The following is a 10,020-nucleotide window of genomic DNA, read 5'->3' as shown; positions in this document are numbered from 1 at the left end:
TGAAGAGAAGTATAAGCTAGTTAGTGTTTCTTACACTAAATTATTACTGTATCTAAGTACCTCTGTGTTTCTCAGTATTGTCATCTGGATATCTATTTATCATATTCATGAATATCATATTCATTTAATATTTCAAATATTAAAATGAAGACTTAAGAAAAATCAGTCATTCTTTACAAAGACCACTCATAGATTATTTTGTGCATATCACTTGCTCATATAGTTCCATTATAGAGTTACACTAAAAACTGCATCTTAAAAATGTACTTTTAAGAAAATGATACTTCAGCCTGACCAGGCGGTTGCTCAGTGGATAGAGTGTTGGACTGGGATGCGGAGGACCCAGGTTCGAGACCCCAAGGTTGCCAGCTTGAACGCGGGCTCATCTGGTTTGGGCAAGGCTCACCAGCTTGAGCTCAAGGTCGCTGGCTCGAGCAAGGGGTCACTTGGTCTGCTGTAGCCCCCTAGTCAAGGCACATATGAGAAATCAATCAATGAACAACTAAGGAGCCGCAACGAAGAATTGATGTTTCTCATCTCTCTCCCTTCCTGTCTGTCTGTTCCTATCTGTCCCTCTCTCTGATTCTACCTCTGCCACAAAAAGAAAAAAAGAGAATGATACTTCAGTTTAAGAGAAGAAAAACTTTACTTTTAATTATGCTTCTAAATTCATGCTTATGCAAGTGAATGAAAATGTAGAACTATATTTAAATATATTTAAAGCCCACAGAAATATCTTTAAATCAGGAAGTATCGGCCAATTATATGAACTACCTCAGAATTTTTGATAAAAAGACACTAAAAGGTAAAATAAGCAAGAAATAAAGGCACACTAAGTAAGTTCTTGCAACACCGGCATCATCCTGTAATAATCAAAATAGTAAACGAATACAAATGTTTTTGTCAATGTAAAGCACAAGAGTCTAGGAATAGAATGTTTGTTATAAGCGTTAATCTTCCTAATATGAAACCTCAGGTCTAGTGGAAAATAAATCCTAGATCTTAGATCTTAAATCCAGGCCCAAGGAATATTTTAGGGGGGAAATGGGTTGAAATGTATTGAACACAAATTGGAATGAAATATGAGCAAGTAATGGAAATGCATGCAAGTGTTTGCAAAGGTAAAAGAAACACTCATTCTAATCTATGGCTGGTTAAGCACATTGGATAAAACACTGGTTAATTGTCTAGAACCATATATTTAATTTCAATTTACCTTTGTTCAATCACATAGCCTCAAACTATAATCCTGCCCTAATAGAAGTCTTTTAATTATAGATTTCTTTCCATTAGTAAATAAAAGTTTTGAGTGTTCATGGGGATATTGTAGGTGCTACTGAAAGAAAAAAGTGTTCAAATTAAAAGGAAAAGATGTAAAGATGTCATGCCCCCTGCCCTCAATCATATGAACAACATTCGTATTTAAGGCCCCACCCAAAGTAAATTATTGACATTGCTTTCAGTACCGACTTAAAGACGACTTGTTTATAAAGCTTTTCCTTTGTAACTCCTGCAGCTGGATATCAGGTATCCCCAGTGCCAAAGTTCTAAACCTGACTGTGGCACTGCAAACAATACAAAAGTTTATAGAGGCTAACATGAAAGTGATGTGTAGAATAAAAACAGAAAGTGCTCTTTGTCACTTCGTCAGAAGTCTGAATCCTTCCAGATCTCAGATAAAAAGAGATGTATTGGTGGATGGGAAGATAGGTAGATAGATTAGGTAAGTAAGTAGATAGATAGATTGATTGATAGATAGATGATAGATAGATAGATAGATGATAGATAGATAGATAGATAGATGATAGATAGATAATGATAGATAAATAGTTAAGAACATAGACTTTGAATCCAGACCAAGTCTGAGTCCCACCCTCTACCTCTTGCTACATCCTCATCTATGAACGTGGGGACAACATACTATCTCATTAGGTTGAGTGAGTGGCTTAGAGCAGTTCTTGGCACATAGCACAGAGTAAACATTTTACAAGGGTTAACTATTCTTATTATGAATATATGTATATACTTTTTTTAAAAAAAACTAATGAGATTTTACTGTATCTAATTCTTCATTCTGTACTGTGTCTGGGAGAATGTACTTATAACACAGAAAGACCTATGTCCCTGTGTAACTGCTGCACTGTATCCCATAGTCAAGTTGGGTCAGAATTTCTTTAACCATTCCCGTTGGCCATCCAGGCTATTTCCAGGCATTTCTGCTTCAAAACAACTGCTAATAGCTTATCCTTGATTATGAAACAAGACCTGCAGAAGGGACAGACATGTATATATCCCCTTTTGATAAATGATCAAATGAAGCTCAGATGAGTTTAATGAATTGCACACTAGGTCATATAGCTAATAAGTAGGAGTTCGGAGAACTAGTGTAACACACTGTCCTACCTCAAATTCTCCCATTTGATGTAGAATTGCTTTACAAATACAGTGGTCTTTATGTCACATGTTACAAGAAGACTTTTCTGCTTTCTGAAATAAGCATCGGGAAACCACATGTCTAATGTGCTTCTAAAGGGGACATCTGTCAAGAGATACAAAGGCCTATACTCAAAGTGGAAGTAAAATAATAAGCCTGGCACTGGCCTAGGTATTAAAGAGGATATTTAAATTATAACACTAATCTTAAATGCTTAAGTGGTTTGAAATCAGGATAAATAAAACAGTGGTAGGAGGAAAAATAGAATGACTTGCTATTTGGCTATATGAGGGAATTTTATTTGAAAAACTACCACAATTGACATTTGGTCTTCCCAGATGGTACACCTTTGATTAACTATGATCAGGCTCTATTCAGATTGATATTTATACTCCCCTAACACACACTTTCTAACCCTGTCCCACTCTATTAAATAGTATTAAGATAATCAAAACTTCATGAGCTACAAATATATAAAAGCCAATTAAACAGACGTTAAGTTATTGTGAACTCAAAATATGTAATTCTTTTGTATACAGTGAAAGCTTCAGCCAAGTATAGTTCTTTCTCTTTCAGACAAGAGACTATTGTAAAATGACTTCAAAATGTACAGGGCTCATTGTGGAAATCCTTTTTAATAACCCGTGTTTCTAATTTCAGCATTATTTGGAATCAAAGAACAGAGGGGGAACGTTTTAATATCATAATATATTTGTTGTTGCTAGTCTTGCTATACTCCCAGTGTTGGGAAGGCATTTTATTCTCAGCTAGATCATTCAATGACTTTAGGACTGGGGCAAATGACTTCTCCAAGTTGAAATTTCCTCTGAGGTAAAACAGAGTCTGTGTATTTGTTTTGCTGGGAAGTAGGCATGTTCATTTGGTTGATGTTTATCTGAATGTTTGTCAAAGCATGGGAGATGCAAATTGTAAAACTGCATTGCAATGAGACAAATACATTCAGGACATTATGTAACTTTAAAGCAGAGGACAGAAAACAATGAATCACCATGGCATTTTCCAGACAAATTTCTTAGATAGTACTAAGTCAGTTTATTTATCAGGTTGTTTACCTTCTGCCTCTGTTTCTGAGTTATGGTAACACATAAGATGTTTATAAAAATACTTATCAAAATCAATGGGACACAATGCGACAATTTAACTCCTAATGACAGCCACCTTTAACTATGAATGACATATAATAAATTATGTTTGAACTGGATTTTCAGCTGCAGATCTTTATTCTGCCACCCAGACAGCCCTATAAAGTTGCACTTGTGGCCTTAATCCCACTTGGATGTGTGCCCTACTGCCTCTACTTTCCATCATTCTGGTGCTTTAGTCTTCTTGAATAAGTGAACAATCTTTGTTTCTGTACCTTATTAGGCCAAAGACTATAACAGCTAGTGATGGCATCGGCAAGCCCTGCGGGCAGGATTCTCTGCAGACCCAGCCAACCTCCAACAAACCCCTTTTTATACTCCTGTTTCTAGGAAGAATTATGATGGCAGTGCCCTGCTGTTGATCAGTCAAATCTGTGGTAGGCCTAGAGATAAGTCCTGTAAGTGTGGTGTACTGTAAAACAGCGGCTCCCATTCATTAGTAGCTTGTGTGTAATAAACCACCAAAAAGGGGGGGTGAGGAGGGGTGGCAGCTGCAGTGTGCAAGAGCAAACAAGGCATCTCATTCTTGGGAGCCAAAACTTTGTAATTTGCTACTGGGCAGCCTGCTCTTGCTGACATTCTTTCTGATAACATAGTAGTGGCCTATCTATATTTATAGTTTGACTACTAACCCAAAAAGATTCTATTTGGTAACTATGTATGTGTATGTATGTATGTATATATGTGTGTGTATGTATACACTCGTATACACATACATATCTCTCTCTATATGCATACATATTTTATAAATATATTTTACATATATAATATATATAAAATAAGACATTGCTATTAAGAAAGAGATGAAAAAATACCATATTTCCCCAAATATAAGACGCACAATTTTCCAAAAAATTTGGGGTCTAAAAACTGGGTGCATTTTATACAGTGGTTGTAGAAGGGTGGCGTTTCAAACACCATAGATGGAGCTGAATATGAGGCAATAGATGAAGACAGTGATTCGTCATCAGACACAGATGACAAGCTAATGGATGGGAGTTTTGACAGTGATGAGGAGTTGTATGAATTTTATGATGAATAAAACTTGAGTTCATTAACTTTATGTAATACTTTTTTTTCCCCAAAATTTCAGGCCCCAAAATTAAGGTACATCTTATACATGGGAAATACAGTACTATCAAATGACTGCCAAACAAAATTGCTGGGTTAAAGTGACATTTTTCTCGACTATTAACCTTAAAATAATTTATGCTAGCCATTGTTTCATAGTACTGGTTTTATAAGGATGGCACTTCAAAAGATGCCAGCTAAAATTCACAGTGGGAATATTCCCTAGGAATGAATGGTGTCTCTTTTGTAATATATTTTCTAGACATAAAGGTGTTCATCAAGAGAAAGGTATTTTGAGGGGATGCTTTTCTTTTTAAAATTAAAAGTATAAATTAGCCTGACCAGGCAGTGGTGCAGTGGATAGAGCGTCAGCCTGGGATGTAGAGGACCCAGGTTCAAAACCCCGAGATCGCCGGCTTGAGTGTGGGCTCATCTGGCTTGAGCGCTGGATCACCAGCTTGAGTGCCAGTTTATTGGCTTGAGGATGGGATCATAGACATGACCCCATGGTCACTGATTTGAGGCCCAAGGTCGCTGGCTGGAGCCCAAGGTTATTGGCTTGAGCTAGGGGTCACTTGCTCTACTGGATCGCCCCCCCCCCATCAAGGCACAGATGAGAAAGCAATCAATGAACAATTAAGGTGCCTCAACAGAGAATTGATGCTTCTCATCTCTCTTCCTGTCTGTCTGTCCCTATCTGTCCACTCACTCTCTCCCTCTCACTAAAAAACAAACAAACAAAAAAGTATAAACTAAATCTTATTTTTTGACTATTAAGTATCTAAGAAACACTACTTTGCAACAATACTGCAAATCATTCATCTGTCCAAACCAAAATGTGGAAAACAATTATATTGTGAAAAGAAGACGATATACCTGTTGGAGAAAATAATTTAAAAAACTCTCAATAGGCTCTTTTAATTCAGGATGGGTAAACTGAATGAAAGGGAAACACACTTGAATTTGCTCACAACTGTTTAAGAAGATGAAAAAATGCTGCAGTTTCTGTCACAAACTCTTCCTTTTTACATTCAAAGCAGGTACATGGCATTGTGATATCAACACTCCACTTGTTCCCCATCAGCCCCTACTGCTCTTCCGTACCGGAATGGAGTACTGTACATTTCAGGCATTTTTCCTTTCCTGTTTGGAACTCGGGGTCAGGAGAGTGGCTACACAGTGTAGAAGGCATGCCAGTTGTTTTGGAATTCTTGCAGGTGTTTAAAAACCAAAGGATTCTTTTGAGAAGCACATCTGCATTTGTCATATGCCATTTGTGCTAGAGCCTGTGGTGTTTTTGTTTGTTGGTTTGACAGATTGACATGTAATGGCCAGGACCATTGAGTGGCTGCTCCCAACAACGTCATTCTGATAGCTGGAGTTCTCTAGAATCAACTGGCCTGAATTACCCATGATTTTTCTCTGCCCTTCAAAATAAAATGCATTGTTCTAATGTTCTTTTTGGCTTTTTGTTTGCTTTCACAATTTTTTTTGTTTCATTGTTTTAAACTCAGTTAAAATAAAATAGGGACTTTGATTAATAATATCTACAAAACCAACTAACTAGTCCTTCAGATGTACTTAGAAGTGGCTAAAAGATTTATGGCATTAACATAAATATTGGGATATCATAAAATGTAAAACTTGAGAACACATCTGCATCAATAATGAGTGAGGGAACTTATATAGGCAAAAACTGCAATGTTAAAACTTTCACATTTAAAAAAATGTCTCTTGATTTTTAGAGAGAGAGAGGAAGAGAGACAGAGAGACAGAAACATCAATGTATTTCTGTATGTGCCACGACTGGGGATAAAACCTACAACCTTTGCTTATCGGGAGTATGCTGTAACTACCTAGCTAACCAGCCAGGGCAAAATATTTTCACTTTTTTTTTAGTGAGAGAGACAGAGAGAGGCACAGATAGGAACAGACAGAAAGGAAGGGAGAGAGATGAGAAGCATCAATTCTTTGTTGCAGCATTTTGGTTGTTCACTGATTGCTTTCTTATATGTGCCTTGACGGGGGTGGGGTGGAGTGGGGGTGGGGGTTGGGCTACAGCCAAGACAGTGGCCCCTTGCTCAAGCCAGCAACCTTGGTGTCACATCTATGATCCCACGCTCAAGCCAATGACCTTGGGGTTTTGAACCTGGGTTCTTTGTGTCTCAGGCCAACACTCCATCCACTGTGCCTCCGCCTGATCAGGCCATTTTTTTTACATTTTTAATGTATCTCATCAACCATGTTGCCACAAAGCCAATTAAATATGCATGAAAGCAAACTTTAGTCTGGTGTCTTTTGTTGACAAAGTGGAATCAGAAATCCTTATTAACATTCTCTGTACATAGGGAGTGTCTCATAGAATTAAGAGTTCAAAGCTCATGCTCCTAGCATTCACTTTATTGTTGATGTAACTTTCTGAATTGTACTGTACTGTGATAGGCTTTTACCCTGGCCAGAAATAACAAAGAATACCAAGTTCAATTAAGTAAATGCAAAATGTCATAGACATGTTCATAATAGCCTTCACTTTACATTAACCTAAATATAAATATTTCATTTACCTAAACATTTCCTGGACATACCCCTTCACTCACCTGCATTATTAGACCTCTGAACTGGAAAGGCCCATTCCTCTTGACAAGCCTCTCAGTTTGCGTGTCTTATTCGTCAGCCTGTTATCAGCTCCACGGGACTATCTGCACAACCACGTTTCCCTGGAGCCTGCTCTGGAGAAAGAGGAAAGGCAAAACGAAACAGAACTCTTCAGGCCTGGTCGTAGTGGTTCAGAATTAGCCGGGGGAACCTAGAAGCGGCTCCCTGGCAGGGCTCGGGGGAGAGATCATTAAAAACCAAAAGCCAATTGCTACACTGTAAAATGGAAAAATGGTAGTTGATTGTTCTTATACGAACAAGTTAAGCTCTGGATATTTAAAAATTTTAAATAATGATCACTTATTAATTGTTTAAAACTCTCTTAAATAAGGATTCCTTTCCTGTTCCTTCAGTAGGACTTAAATATACTGTTTATAGTTAATTTGCCAGATTTAGAAAGTGAAAAATAGGACGGATGACCAGCTAAAGTTGAATTTTGGATGAGCAACAATTTTTTAGTGAAGTAATACATGAGATGTACTTACACTAAAAAATATCTGTTGTTCATCTGGAATTCAACTTTAACTGGGTGTTTTATCAGGCAACTTTATTGATAGTAGAGGTTGATAGGTAACTGTTGGTCAAATAAGTTTGTAAATATGATATATATGTTTGCTTGTTTATAGTTTGCATTGGGTGTGGGGGAAAGGCTGTAAGCATGCAGGGTCATTATAGCCCAAGGCTTAGTTTTCAGACTAAGCTTTTCCCCATACCCTTGACTTTGCATGATGTGGGTGGTACACTCATGAGGAATCCCATTATGCCTCAGATAAGTGTCTTTGTATCAGAGACTTCCTTGTTTGTATATTTGATTAAAGGTTTTGATTTCTACACTATAAAATGGGGTAGACCAGGAGCTTGCTCTCTCTTGGTTCCTGAGATTAGCATTAGAGAGGAGAGCAGAGAAAGGCCACGTGGAGGAGAGGAGAAGCAGCCAAGATGGCGGAGTGCTGAGGGAGAAGCCAGTTTGTGCAGAGAGAAGGAGATGGGGAACAGAGGTGAATAAGGCTGGTGAGGTACAAACCTTTGATCCTAGGAAAACTCAGGTAAGTCAGTGGCTTTGGGAGCCCTGAATGGAAAGGGAAGTGTTTTCCCACTGTGTGTATTTCTTGCCTGCCAGCTGCAAGCTAGGATTAAAGCTAATGGCCCACCAGTTCTTGGCTCCGTTGTTTCATTATCGTCTGTCTGAATCAAACCCGAACCTGCATGGGCCAGGTGGCTGTGATGGTGGCCATGGCTACTGGCCTTACATTAACAAATTCATGATCAGAAGCCTCATGGTTTGAAAGGCTTGACTTTTTTTTTATTAGGTTTTATTTTCCTGGAGTTTACAAAGGATTTTCTTAAGAATTTCTGTTATTGCCCTGGCCGGGTAGCTCAGCTGGTTAGAGCATCTTCCCCATATGCCGTGATTGTGAGTTTGATCCCAGGTCAAGGCATATACAAGAATCAACCAATGAATGCATAAGTAAGTGGAACAACAAACTGATGTTTCTCTCTTTCCTTCCTCTCTCTCTAGATAAAATTTTAAAAATAATTTTATCTATTTAGAGTAATATGATTAATAATAATAACTATGATAATTGAGCACATGCCCAAATACACAGCAATCAGGGGAGACAGGTGATCTTATCCTCATTTTGAAAACTGAGGCTCAGAAACAAAGAACAATTTTTCTTGAGTTAGACATAAACAAATGGAAGAACTAGAGGGAAAACCAGGTCTATAGATTCCAGAGTTTAGGCTTTTCCTTTTAGCTGGACTAGCTTGTGAAATATAAAAGGTCATTAAAATAATAAGTTCTTGTAATCAGCAGGTTATAACTAATATTAAACAATGTCAACTGCTAGTCATCTTCAAGAGTATGTGTGTATTCTTTCTTGCTAGCCTCAAGGGTTGTGTCAGTGTTTCATATTGCTTAGTCCTCTCTTAATCAAGCTGTCACATTATGTTATAATGTCACATTATTGAGGATTATCAGAAGTTTGTCTTTTGATTAAACCAACTGTGTTTTCATTATTATTCAAATGTTAAGCATATTGTCACAATAATCCTCACTTGGTACACAAACTCTGAGTCTGTTTACTCTCTGCATATTTGTATGTTGCACATCCAAAGTTTCACTTGCTTTATAAACTATTCACAGCTCTGACCAGGTAGCTCGGTCGGTTAGAGAATCACCTCAATATACCAAAGTTGTGAATTTAATCCCTGGTCAGGGCACATACAGAAATCAACCAATGAATGCATAAACAAATAGAAGAACAAATCAATATTTCTCTCTCTCTCTCTCCCTTCTTTAGAATCAATCAATAAATACAATTAAAAAAAATAAACTTACAAACCTCCCATATCAGCATTTCCTTGCCAAAATACCAAAATAACAACTATTGCTTCAATGCCTTACCCTTCGTTGCTTTTAGATCATGGCTATAAAGTTACTGAATTTTGAGCTCTTCTCTCCCAGGAAAGGCTTCAACCTCTGGTTTACCTTTGCCTGTGGTGCTCTGTCTGATGGAAATGCTATTACACAGTAACGCTCCTCCCCCTGGTCCTTTTATGGTTCTTTGATATTACTTAGAGGGTGATTACATAGCTTAATTTATTTCTTTGAATACACAGGTTTCATGGTCATTAAAATAATCACAGACTCATCAGCTCTCCCCAGGCTCAAATGAGATCAATACAAACCAGAAC

Source organism: Saccopteryx leptura, chromosome 8, assembly GCF_036850995.1.
Source record: "Saccopteryx leptura isolate mSacLep1 chromosome 8, mSacLep1_pri_phased_curated, whole genome shotgun sequence".
NCBI classification, from domain to species: domain Eukaryota; kingdom Metazoa; phylum Chordata; class Mammalia; order Chiroptera; family Emballonuridae; genus Saccopteryx; species Saccopteryx leptura.
Note: the sequence above shows the minus strand (reverse complement) of the source record.